Source organism: Uranotaenia lowii, chromosome 3, assembly GCF_029784155.1.
Source record: "Uranotaenia lowii strain MFRU-FL chromosome 3, ASM2978415v1, whole genome shotgun sequence".
Classification (NCBI taxonomy): Eukaryota; Metazoa; Arthropoda; class Insecta; order Diptera; family Culicidae; genus Uranotaenia; species Uranotaenia lowii.
Window position 1 is genome coordinate 360,539,787 of NC_073693.1, and position 10,186 is coordinate 360,549,972.

At 35.5% G+C, this 10,186-nt stretch overlaps 1 protein-coding gene across 11 annotated transcripts in view; it reads right to left on the reverse strand.

Moving 5' to 3' along the window:
- Positions 1–9,876, reverse strand: part of LOC129754402 (uncharacterized) — a 66,919-nt gene extending 57,043 nt beyond the window's left edge. For 8 of the 11 annotated variants that reach the window (XR_008739020.1, XM_055750456.1, XM_055750455.1 and 5 more), the window contains exon 1: positions 9,532–9,706. The gene's annotated coding sequence lies outside the window, so the exon portion shown is untranslated. The other 3 variants (XM_055750457.1, XM_055750452.1, XM_055750454.1) reach the window with 1 other exon arrangement.
- Positions 9,877–10,186: the final 310 nt, after the last annotated feature.

Below are 10,186 nucleotides of genomic sequence, written 5' to 3' on the forward strand. Positions count from 1 at the left end.
ATCTTTGATCTAAAGACTGCAGTGTATTTTTTTCTCATTTCTTCTCATTTATCTGATCCCGACAATTACTTAACGATTTTTTAATTATCACCTAATATCCGAACCTAAACACCTAATATTTCCCGGTAGTTCAACTTTATTATTCGTTATCATCATAAACATCACCAACCTTTTTGAACAATAAAAACCAATTTCATCAGGGTGGTCAACATTTCTCCTGAATCGTCTCGATGATGGTGTCTGATTTCGAAATTTTTATGGTTCCAATATTGGAAAACTTCCGGAATCTAGCCTTGTAGCTTTTGGGCAACTTTTGGGGCCGCTAATTATCCCATTAAATTTGTCCAGCCCCGTTGTCACATATCGAAAGTGGCCGGAGCACGTGACCCTCAGCTCCGGGGCCCCGAAATGATTTGTGTTTCGAGATGAGGTCTCTGAACCCTGTACGATCTCTTTCTCTTGTCGAGAAGGTAAACTTTTAGCCATATCTTGGATACCAAAAGAAGGAAATCTAAAAAAGCCCAAAACGGACGCAAAAGTGATAAAACATTAAACCGAAGGTGAAAGAAAAAGTTTCACCAACCCCACCGATTTATAAATTCAGAGAGTGAGTGTGGAAAAGTGCGGATTGTGTATTGGCTGTTAACGGCTGCTGGTGCAATTTACATGTGATGATCATTCACTAATCCACGTATTCATATGGGCCCACGATTCACGATTCCGTAATTAAAACTTTCTTATCTCGCGGTGCGCACACGCTAATGTGATTTAGGGACTGTTGTTGCATAAAACCCATCGAAAAATCTGCACTGTAATTTTTCTTGAAAACTTTTTCGGATATTGATGTGAACATTATTGTCTCGTTATGGAGCCGGCTTTAATGAGAGTAATATTTTTGAGACTTACGTGCCGACAACATGAACGATTTTTTTGGGTAGAAAAATAGCTACGTATCACGAATGGGCATTCAATGAAAACTTTCTTCGGTGGGAATATTGGCAGATCAATGCGTGTTTCACGGATTTTGTTCGTACCCAGATAGGGAAATGGTTTTCGTCAGTTGATGCGATAATAGCCTGAGTCATGTTGAAAATCATTATCTTGAAGTTGAAATAGAGCAGTTGTAAGGCACGCTAACGTAGATAGTTTGGGTTTATTTTCACGTGTCAAAGATTAACTTATCGAAAAAAGCTGCTGCAGACTTTCGTAAAAAAACTTAACGCCTATACAGTAATGAAGCAAAAATTTTGTTTACATTACATAGTAATGCTTGGCCGTAGCATTATGTTGTTTAATTTTTTTTAATATTAGTTAATTTAAATTATTATTCAGATCATGGCCTTAGGAACCCCCCTCTCCATGAGGGTCCAAGACCAGAAGAAGAGGTGTATTACTCTATACTGGAATATTTCAACTACAATTAAAACATCAATTCTGATAAATGAAACGCCCAGCAATTTCAACCATACAAATTCTGAATTGAATAGAAAAATTCTAATTCCTTATTAAATATTTAGTCTCAGAAAACCAATTCTACCTTTGAATTCTTTAAAAAAAAAATCTATATGAAATGAACATGAGTTTTGAATCCAGTTGATAAATATTTAATATATATTTTTTAAAAGTTTCGAAAACTTGATTTCTGAAATTCAAAAATTATTAATCACTACGCAAAACTCTGTATCTGATTGAGTATTTGATTTTTTATGAGGATGATGGCTCTTCCGATTTCTTCAGAAATGTGTTGTGTTTAAATCCCATTTTAAACTGCAAGTTTCAATTTGCGAATAACACATTGAGGACCGCAAAGTCTCGGTCGTGAAACAAAAAAAAATCGGCATTGTATATCTCAGAAACTACTAAAGCAAAGTCAATATTAATATCTTAGAGTTACCTAAAATGGTGTATTAAATTTTGTAGTAGAAAGTTTCAGTCAGATATGCTGTGTGTTATCCATGTGTACTACACTTTCGACAGTGACAACTCTAGTAATTGATCCGCAATGTGTTAAATCAGGGATGAGCAACCTTTTGAAGCAACGGGTCAATTTGCAATTGAAAACTTTTCGGCGGGCCGCACTCAAAGTGATATTTATTAATAGTTAACAGAGCTTTATGTTATACATATTTTATAGCAACAAATTTTTGACAAAAACACAACTGAAAAAGGAAAAATAAAACGAATTCATGTGAAAACAAAAATATAACACAATTTTTATTAAACAATACATCACAAAATCTTTGTTTCAATTTTTCTATCTTGAATTATTTCGCGAATATTTATTATTAAACAGGAACATTATTTGCTTTTTCCTTTTTATTAAAAACTACATTTTTTTAAGGGGCTTGTGATATAGCTCAGTTGGCAAGTCTGTTATCTCCTGAGCCGATGTCCGCGAGTTCGAGCCCAAGAGTAAACATCGAACACAGTTGTACCGGATAGTTTTTTAATAACAATCCGCCAACTGCAACGTTGAAAAAGTCGCGAATGCCATAAAGATGGTAAAACGACTATAATCGAAACAAAAAAAATGTTTTGGGGGGCTTTCTATGATTCGTAAATATGTTTGAACTGATGATACTATTCGTCACCATTCAATTTACAAGTATTGTGAAGCTAAATCACAGGATAACTAAAATGCCGTGCCAAGCAAAATTGTCCCATGTGGAAAATCAAATCGTGCATGCGAGAAAAACGCGATTGAAATTTCAGCTTAAAATTTTTCTCTCAAACTAAAAATTTACCGACATTTTTTTCTTCGTAGGGAACAGTTAATCAAGTTAATCATTTTATAATGTTTTCTGCCAAAAAAAAAATACATTTCCTACTGCAAACGGAAAATTAGAGCCAAAATTTTTTTGTGTGATACTTTTGCGTAGAATCAGAACGCATACAGATAATAATTCTACGAAAAACTTTCACACGGCTATACTTCTATAATTTTAAAAGCTCGTATAATTTTCATTTTTCCCACAAAATAAAGTTTAAACGTTATTCGAGAAATGCGATCCTCTTTGTGAATAAAAAGGTATAGTTGAGTATCGATCTAGTATATAGTGCATGCTGAAAAGTTTAGTTCTAAATATATAATAAATAAAATAAAGTTCTAATAAATCACAAAAGGCTGCTTGCTCCTCCCCCGCCGAGTATTTTAGTATTCCTTTCGGTGGATAACATTATATCCAACAGTTGAAACTCATCTTGAGAAAAATTTTTGAAAAAATTTACATTCTTCATAGAATTCTCTTTAGTGACATTCTTGCATAGGAACATCAATATAGAGAAAACCACCTTTATGAAAATTTCGTATAAGTTCAGAACAAAGTATTCTTGTTTGTGTTTTTATTCGAAAGTTAACACTAAAAGGGACCGTTTCCAGCAAAAAAAGTGAAAATGACCCAAAAGCCACATGGGACACTTTTGCTTGGAACGGCAGTAAAAGTGAGAAAACATATTCTAAGGAAATCATTGTCTTCTAAGCATTGGACGTTATCGTTATTTACCATTTACCATTTACCATACGCTGCATTCGACACTTTTACAAATCTGTATGGAAATATTATTGCAAGTTATGGGAAGAAAATTGTAATTTTGAATGTTTTATACTTCAGAAAAGGAATTTGCTTTTTGAAACTAGTTCCAACTTATTAGATTTTAGAATCCTGTATTGTTACTAATATCATGTTCAATTACCACAGAATAGTCTTTCAGAAACGATATAATCATCAATTTAATTCAATAAATTTTGAAAACAAAACGAAATTTTTCCCAAATGAGCTGCGAAATATAGTATACTTATACTATACTTATTTACTATACTTATTTCATTCAACATATAATTTATTAAAATTTCTGACAAAAAAGCGACATTTCACTCCTGGGTTTTGTTTAAGAGTTCATGTACTCTTTCTCGAACGAGAAATGAGCGTACTCTTCTTCTTGTGAAATATTAACGAATTTATTCTTTTATTGTTGAAATATATTTGATCAGAAAAACCAAGTAATTCTTCCATTTTATGAAGTTGTTTCACACCTTATGCAAAATCTACAAAAGGTATACAGCTTACAACAAATTATTTTGACATATTGTTTTAAATTTAGGTATAGTACAAGAATATTATAAAAGAAATTTTATAATTGTCATGTGAAAAATAAAATCCTTGCAAAAACCGAGATATGCGCCTGGATGATATGCAATACCAGAGGATAGGGTTTGTCAATGTATTTCGTATAATTCGAGGCAGGGCCGTAGGAAGAACCGACTCATGGGGGGGGTTTTGGTGACTTATTTTTATCTATGATTTATTGCCCAATACTGCACGAAAACAAAAAAAAAAACAAATTAGGTGTGTGACTATATGATTATTCATTTTTAAGTACTTTGATATTAAAAATGTTTGTATTAATTCGTTATTTTAGAAAAAAAAGTAGGAGATAATTATCATTAGATTTTCGGATCAAATTTGCTTAATGGAAAACCTGATCCTAACGGTGTGTTCGTAAATTGATTTTATCTATCGAATTGTTTTTTCGTATCGATGCTGGCGTTCGTAAATTTCATAATGAAACCTCATTCTACTAAATTTAACACAACACTTACCCTTGCTCAAATATATGAAATTAGCAAAATTTTTACTATTGGTTTCTGAAACATAAATGTCGAATTTTGGGCGTCCTTAATGTGTTAATAAGGTGAGAATGTTTTTTTAACTGCAAAAAATTATCATAAAGAAGAATCAATTCCATAATGAATATCGTGTGGATGATTTTTAAAATAAAATTAGGGTTTTTCGGATAAAACAAATAACTTAAATTGAACCTTTTATTTGTGATTTTCAGCTGAACTGTGCTTAGAAACAAATTTTGATTAAAAATTTGAAATTTCGAAATTGAATTGACTAGCAATCTTAACACATTAAGTACCGCGAAGAAATCTATGACGAGAAACACCGAAATTCAGCATTCTATATTTCAAAAACCGCTGGATTAAATTTTACAAATTTAGCATTTTTAAGTTACGGCAAATCTTGTTTTCAGTTTTTTCGAAAAAAAATAATTTGCAATAAAATTCAGTTCATTTGAGCTTTACTTCAAAGTGTAAAAAGAACACTTTTGCAAGTGAAAAAACTAGATATCTCGTATTTAGTCCGCCATGTGATAAATTCATGATCTATGGAATTCCTCAACAATTTATGTTGAATGTAAAATTTATTTACCAACTAGTTTTTTTTCTGAATTTTGAACCTGCATTCCGAATCTGAATTCTGAACCTGAATTCAAAAATTGCAAAATTTGAATCTGTATCCGAATTTCCATACGATTTCTGAAATGTACAAAAAATACGATTTCCAAATCTAATTCCAGATCAGAATTTTATGAGCCTAGTTTTTGCCCTCATTTAAGGATCTATAATTAATAGTCTGTAGTTTAGGTTTAATCTAAATTTTCAATTTAAATTATTTATTTTTAATATGTTTTGTGAATCAGCATTAAAATATTAATTTGCAATGATCTGATTCTAATTTTTTTAATTTTGGATTGCAATTTTGAAGCTTTAAATGATTGAATTATATGTATGAATCAAGTTTAAGAACTTCGAATTTAAATATATATCTTTTTTTTCATATTCGGAAAACTATTATCAAAATAGTGAAAATGCATATAATCTCGGAAAGCGTGATTCAAATTTGATGTGAAATGCAAAACCAAATTTCAACCAGAACTTCAAAGCAGCTTTTATTTCTAACTTCTTATGATTATCAAACTGAAAATCCACAATTCTAAACTGGATACAGAATCCGAAATACGAAAATAGGAATACAATTTTGGTTATGGGAATTATGGAATCAGAACCTACGAAATGGGTTTAATTTAATTTAAAATTAGATATTCAGACCTGAATTTATATGAACAAGTGAGAAAATTTTTAAAAAGTGGGATGGATTTTTGAAGTCTTGGCATTAGTTTTTATTCGAGATTGATAACCTTGATTCACCTTACTCTATTATTATAATTTGGTTCTGAATTTAAAATTTGGAGTGAAGAGTACCTCGCATGCTTTTTTGGATCCTCATGGGGGGGGTTTAACCCCCAAAACCCCCCCCCGTTCCTACGGCCATGATTCGAGGTTTCACTTATCTGAGGTTGTCCCTCCCCGACTACCTCGGATAAGTGGAGTTCTTCTGTAAATCTTTTTGCATACAATCCGGGCGCAAATCTCGATAAATATATGGATCTTAAGTCAACTTAATGGCTGGGATAACGTGGGAGCTAAGAAAACGTGAGTTCAGATAAGCGGGGTTCTACTGCTTAACGTTTCTCCTGACTTTTTGGACAAATGATCTCAATGTACTCTTTTTGGTGTCCCGGGATATGGTAACCCTAGTTTAAACACCAGTTATCTTCGGTCCAGCTTCACAGTTACCAGTTAAGCTCATTTGAGTAAACTTACAGCTTAAATTTTATCATCTGAGGATAGGAACAGGAATTTTGAACAAATTCATGTTTCAAGACTTTGTTAAATCTCAAGGGTAATTTTGAATCCACTACCCAGGCTTTCAGAGAGAATGAAAGAGTCGTTCCGATTTCAGCGGACTGATCAATTTTCAGATCAAAGATACTTACACTGAAATACATATGAGTTGTCACTTTAACTACACTACCATTAGGAAATAGCTCATATGGCTCTTCTTCCATCCAAGCGATTCAGGAACCCAAAGTAATCGAGCTAAAAAGCTACAGCATAAGAAATTTTTTCTTCAGAACAAAGGAAAATTTGCGAACTTTGTTTATGTTGATTATGAATTACATTGGAAGCCTTGGTGATTGGGTGATGTGGAGCAAAACGGAAGGCTACCAGGCTTCCAGAGAACTGAAACTGATTTGTGAAGAATGAAATACGATTGTCTTGTCTGTTGTCTGTGTTTCTCATATACCTGATTTTTAAACTTAAGTGAAGTTTTTCGACGCAAATTTGGTCTGACTTGCCAACGTCATGTACTTTTTTAGATGAAATAAAAATTGTATAAATTCCTCGGCAATTCGAACATTACCCATGCAATTATCAATGAATGAAAACAAAAGACTTCAACGCTTTTTCATAAAGTGACGAACCCCAAAAATCATTTCTCATTTCTATAAGCAGAAAAAGATCATCGCGGAATTCAACTAGTTATAGAAATTGAAAATTTAATTTATCCGTCTGAATTGAATAACTTTTAGGAACTCATGATCGAATATTTCAGTCGCATAATTTGTTCCACATATTGAAGGAACTCTAGAGTGGTTCGATAAAAAGAAAAAGAGTTTCATTCAAAGTCAAAATTAATTGAAAATATTTCTTACACAGCTCAACTTATTTATTTACCTTAAGAACAGCAAATCACATATAAGTCGGAACTCGTTCTAAGAATTATCATACAAGACGATAAAAGCTTTATTCTGGGAAATAGCCCATCATTTTGAGGTGATGCGATAATGCGTTCCCAGAGGAAAAATTTCAACTAATCAGGAACATAAAAATTTAATATGATAGTTATCTGATCCGATTCTGAGTCACAACATTTTTTTTTAATTTGTGTTTCCAGTGTTATATGTGTTCTCTAAATAACCATCAATTAGTTTTTCGCACTTTAAGTGAAACGGTTTGTTGTCCGTTTTATTTGGAGATAATTTGATGATTTTGAACGATTGAGGTATGGTACTCATCTCCATATGATCGGCTTTGAAAACGTAATTAGCATATTTCTTGCTGCAGCTAGTGTCCACATGTGCTTTCCCACCAGAGTCATTAAAGTATGGCGCTTAACCGCTTCTCGCATTGACACAACGGCATTAACAACTCCTCATTTACAGAATGGTAGAGAAAAAGCCAAACCGAAATCTCTGTGCCTCCGGTGTTGTTTTTTTCCTCTGTTGTTATGTGTATCACTATCCACAGAGTTGCTCCACACACTTACAGCATAAAAATATCCACAGTTAGTTAGTAGTTTAGTCCGGAGTCGACCGGTCCTTTCGCACATCGAGTTTCTACGAGGTAGGCACCTTCCCCAGGTCGTCCCAAGCCAAGCTTCGCAAGAGTAAATACTCTGCAACTTCTTTCTCCAACTCGTCCGGTTAGTGTGCTTGGGCAGTTATAATACGGCTTCACTTTCACTAGACGCTTCCACCCAAGCGTGAACCTGTTTGTAATTTTTCTCGTTTTTTGCACCACCACCACCACTACTACCACCAATTTCCACCGCTAACAGCCGCAAGCGACAGATACTTGGTATTTTTCTTTACTCCGAAACGTCTTCCTTTTGCTCCGAAGCCCGCAAAGTTTGCTACTACCGTTTCGTGTTCGTAGAGCTGGTCCCATTTTTATCCCGAGGTAGTTCAATATTATCCAGGATGTCGGTTTTTGTACAATTTTCATAACAGTAGTGTCACCAAGCAGCCGATGTCACACTTTCACTCTCTCGATCTCTCATGTTTTGCGGCTTTTTCTTTGAGGTCATTTAACTGTGGACACTAACACTGTTCAGCACCTGGTAGCCGCAGGCAGGGCTCTCATCTGCCGCGATGATACCAGGTCAGAAAAGGGTCTACTAGCCGAATTTCACCGAATCACATTTCACGCAACATGCTTCGCTGATCCCACCACTCGTTTTGGACTCGAATAAAATATTCCGGGACACTCCCGCGATCATGTGTTTTGTTGTCCAAAACAAAATTCAGCACACATCCCGAAGTTTTATAGGTCACTAGTTTGGGGAAACACCTTGCTGCCAAAAGGCACAGATAACCACACGATCTATCGCTGAGGTTTATAAATAATTCAGGTACCTCATTTAGCACCGACGAACAAGATCGCGCGCGCTCTTTTGCCTCCTGATGGCGCGCAGCGATCGAACCCAGAAAAAAACCGTAAAACTGAATTTGCCGTTTTTGCACCTTTTTTTTTGGTTGCCCCTCCGTCCAACTGAAAATTTCGCCTACAAAATCTCTCTTTTTTCTTCGTCTTCGGATCAGATCTATCACCAAAATGATTTTTTCGCATTTATTCCCCTTTGCACTGGCCTTCTGTGAATTTGTTTGATTAACTACTTCCACACCCAAATAGGACACCATTCAGACGCAACAGTGTTTAGAGATTGATTTGATTGATCGGAAGCTTTGAGCTTTAAGCAGAATTGCGCCGCACCCCAGTCGCACGCGCAGATATGGTAAAATTTCACTTCTCGATTAACGATCCCGCGTGCACACTACCCGAAAACCGCAACTTTGTTCGATCAAACCAAGTGTGGCCAAGTTCCTGCTGGGTGATGGATGTGAGCTTGTTTCCCAAACTAAACAGATTGATGATGAGTTTTGGTTCGAATGTCGGTAAAATTAAGAGAATTTCACTTTTGATGATTCAATTTAGTAGATTAGTGTTTGGCTTAGCTGTGGATTGTCTTGAGTAAAATTAATATTATCCTGAAAAAATCCCGCAGCCCCATACCTTGGCGATCATGCGCCTTGGAAATTTCAAGCAATCTGAACACTTACTTCGACAACCACAGGAAACTGCCAAAACGTCCCGTTGGGTCTCACAGGGAAACTTCGCAGGGACGTTTACCCCAAAACATGTAACACACAACGCACTGAAGAATCGTTCGTCCAAAATTCCTCGAAATCCTGCCGCAAAATATCCAGGAATCTTGGAGCCAAAAAAAAAAAACAAATCTACACACCACAAAATGTACCGATGCTCTAACAACTTCGAACCGCGTTGGATTTCGATTTTTACTACTGGAAAATATTTTCTTAAAACGTTCGCCGAACTGATCTCGTGGGACTGCGCTCTGCGCGAGAGTTGGACCGTCAGTGTTAAAAAATAATACCAGACTAAACGAAAAGTAGGTACATTTGTTCCGCTAACCTGGTACGGGACCCCACTCTCATCATCGGCCGAGCTCACCTGTTCGCGTGCGCCCGCTCCCACTTTCTTTTCCACACACGATCGGCGTCACTCTCGTATTTCATCAGAACAAGCCCAACTCTCTTCGGGGCACCGTACGGCGGGTCCTTCGAGCCGGATCCTTGTTCGGTCGGTTGGCAAACAGTCAGTAGAGCGATTGCGTAAACACGGATCCACCGCGAGTGAGTGACTCACTCTCGTCAGTTGTCAGCAACCAACCAACACCGGATCCACCATTCTCTC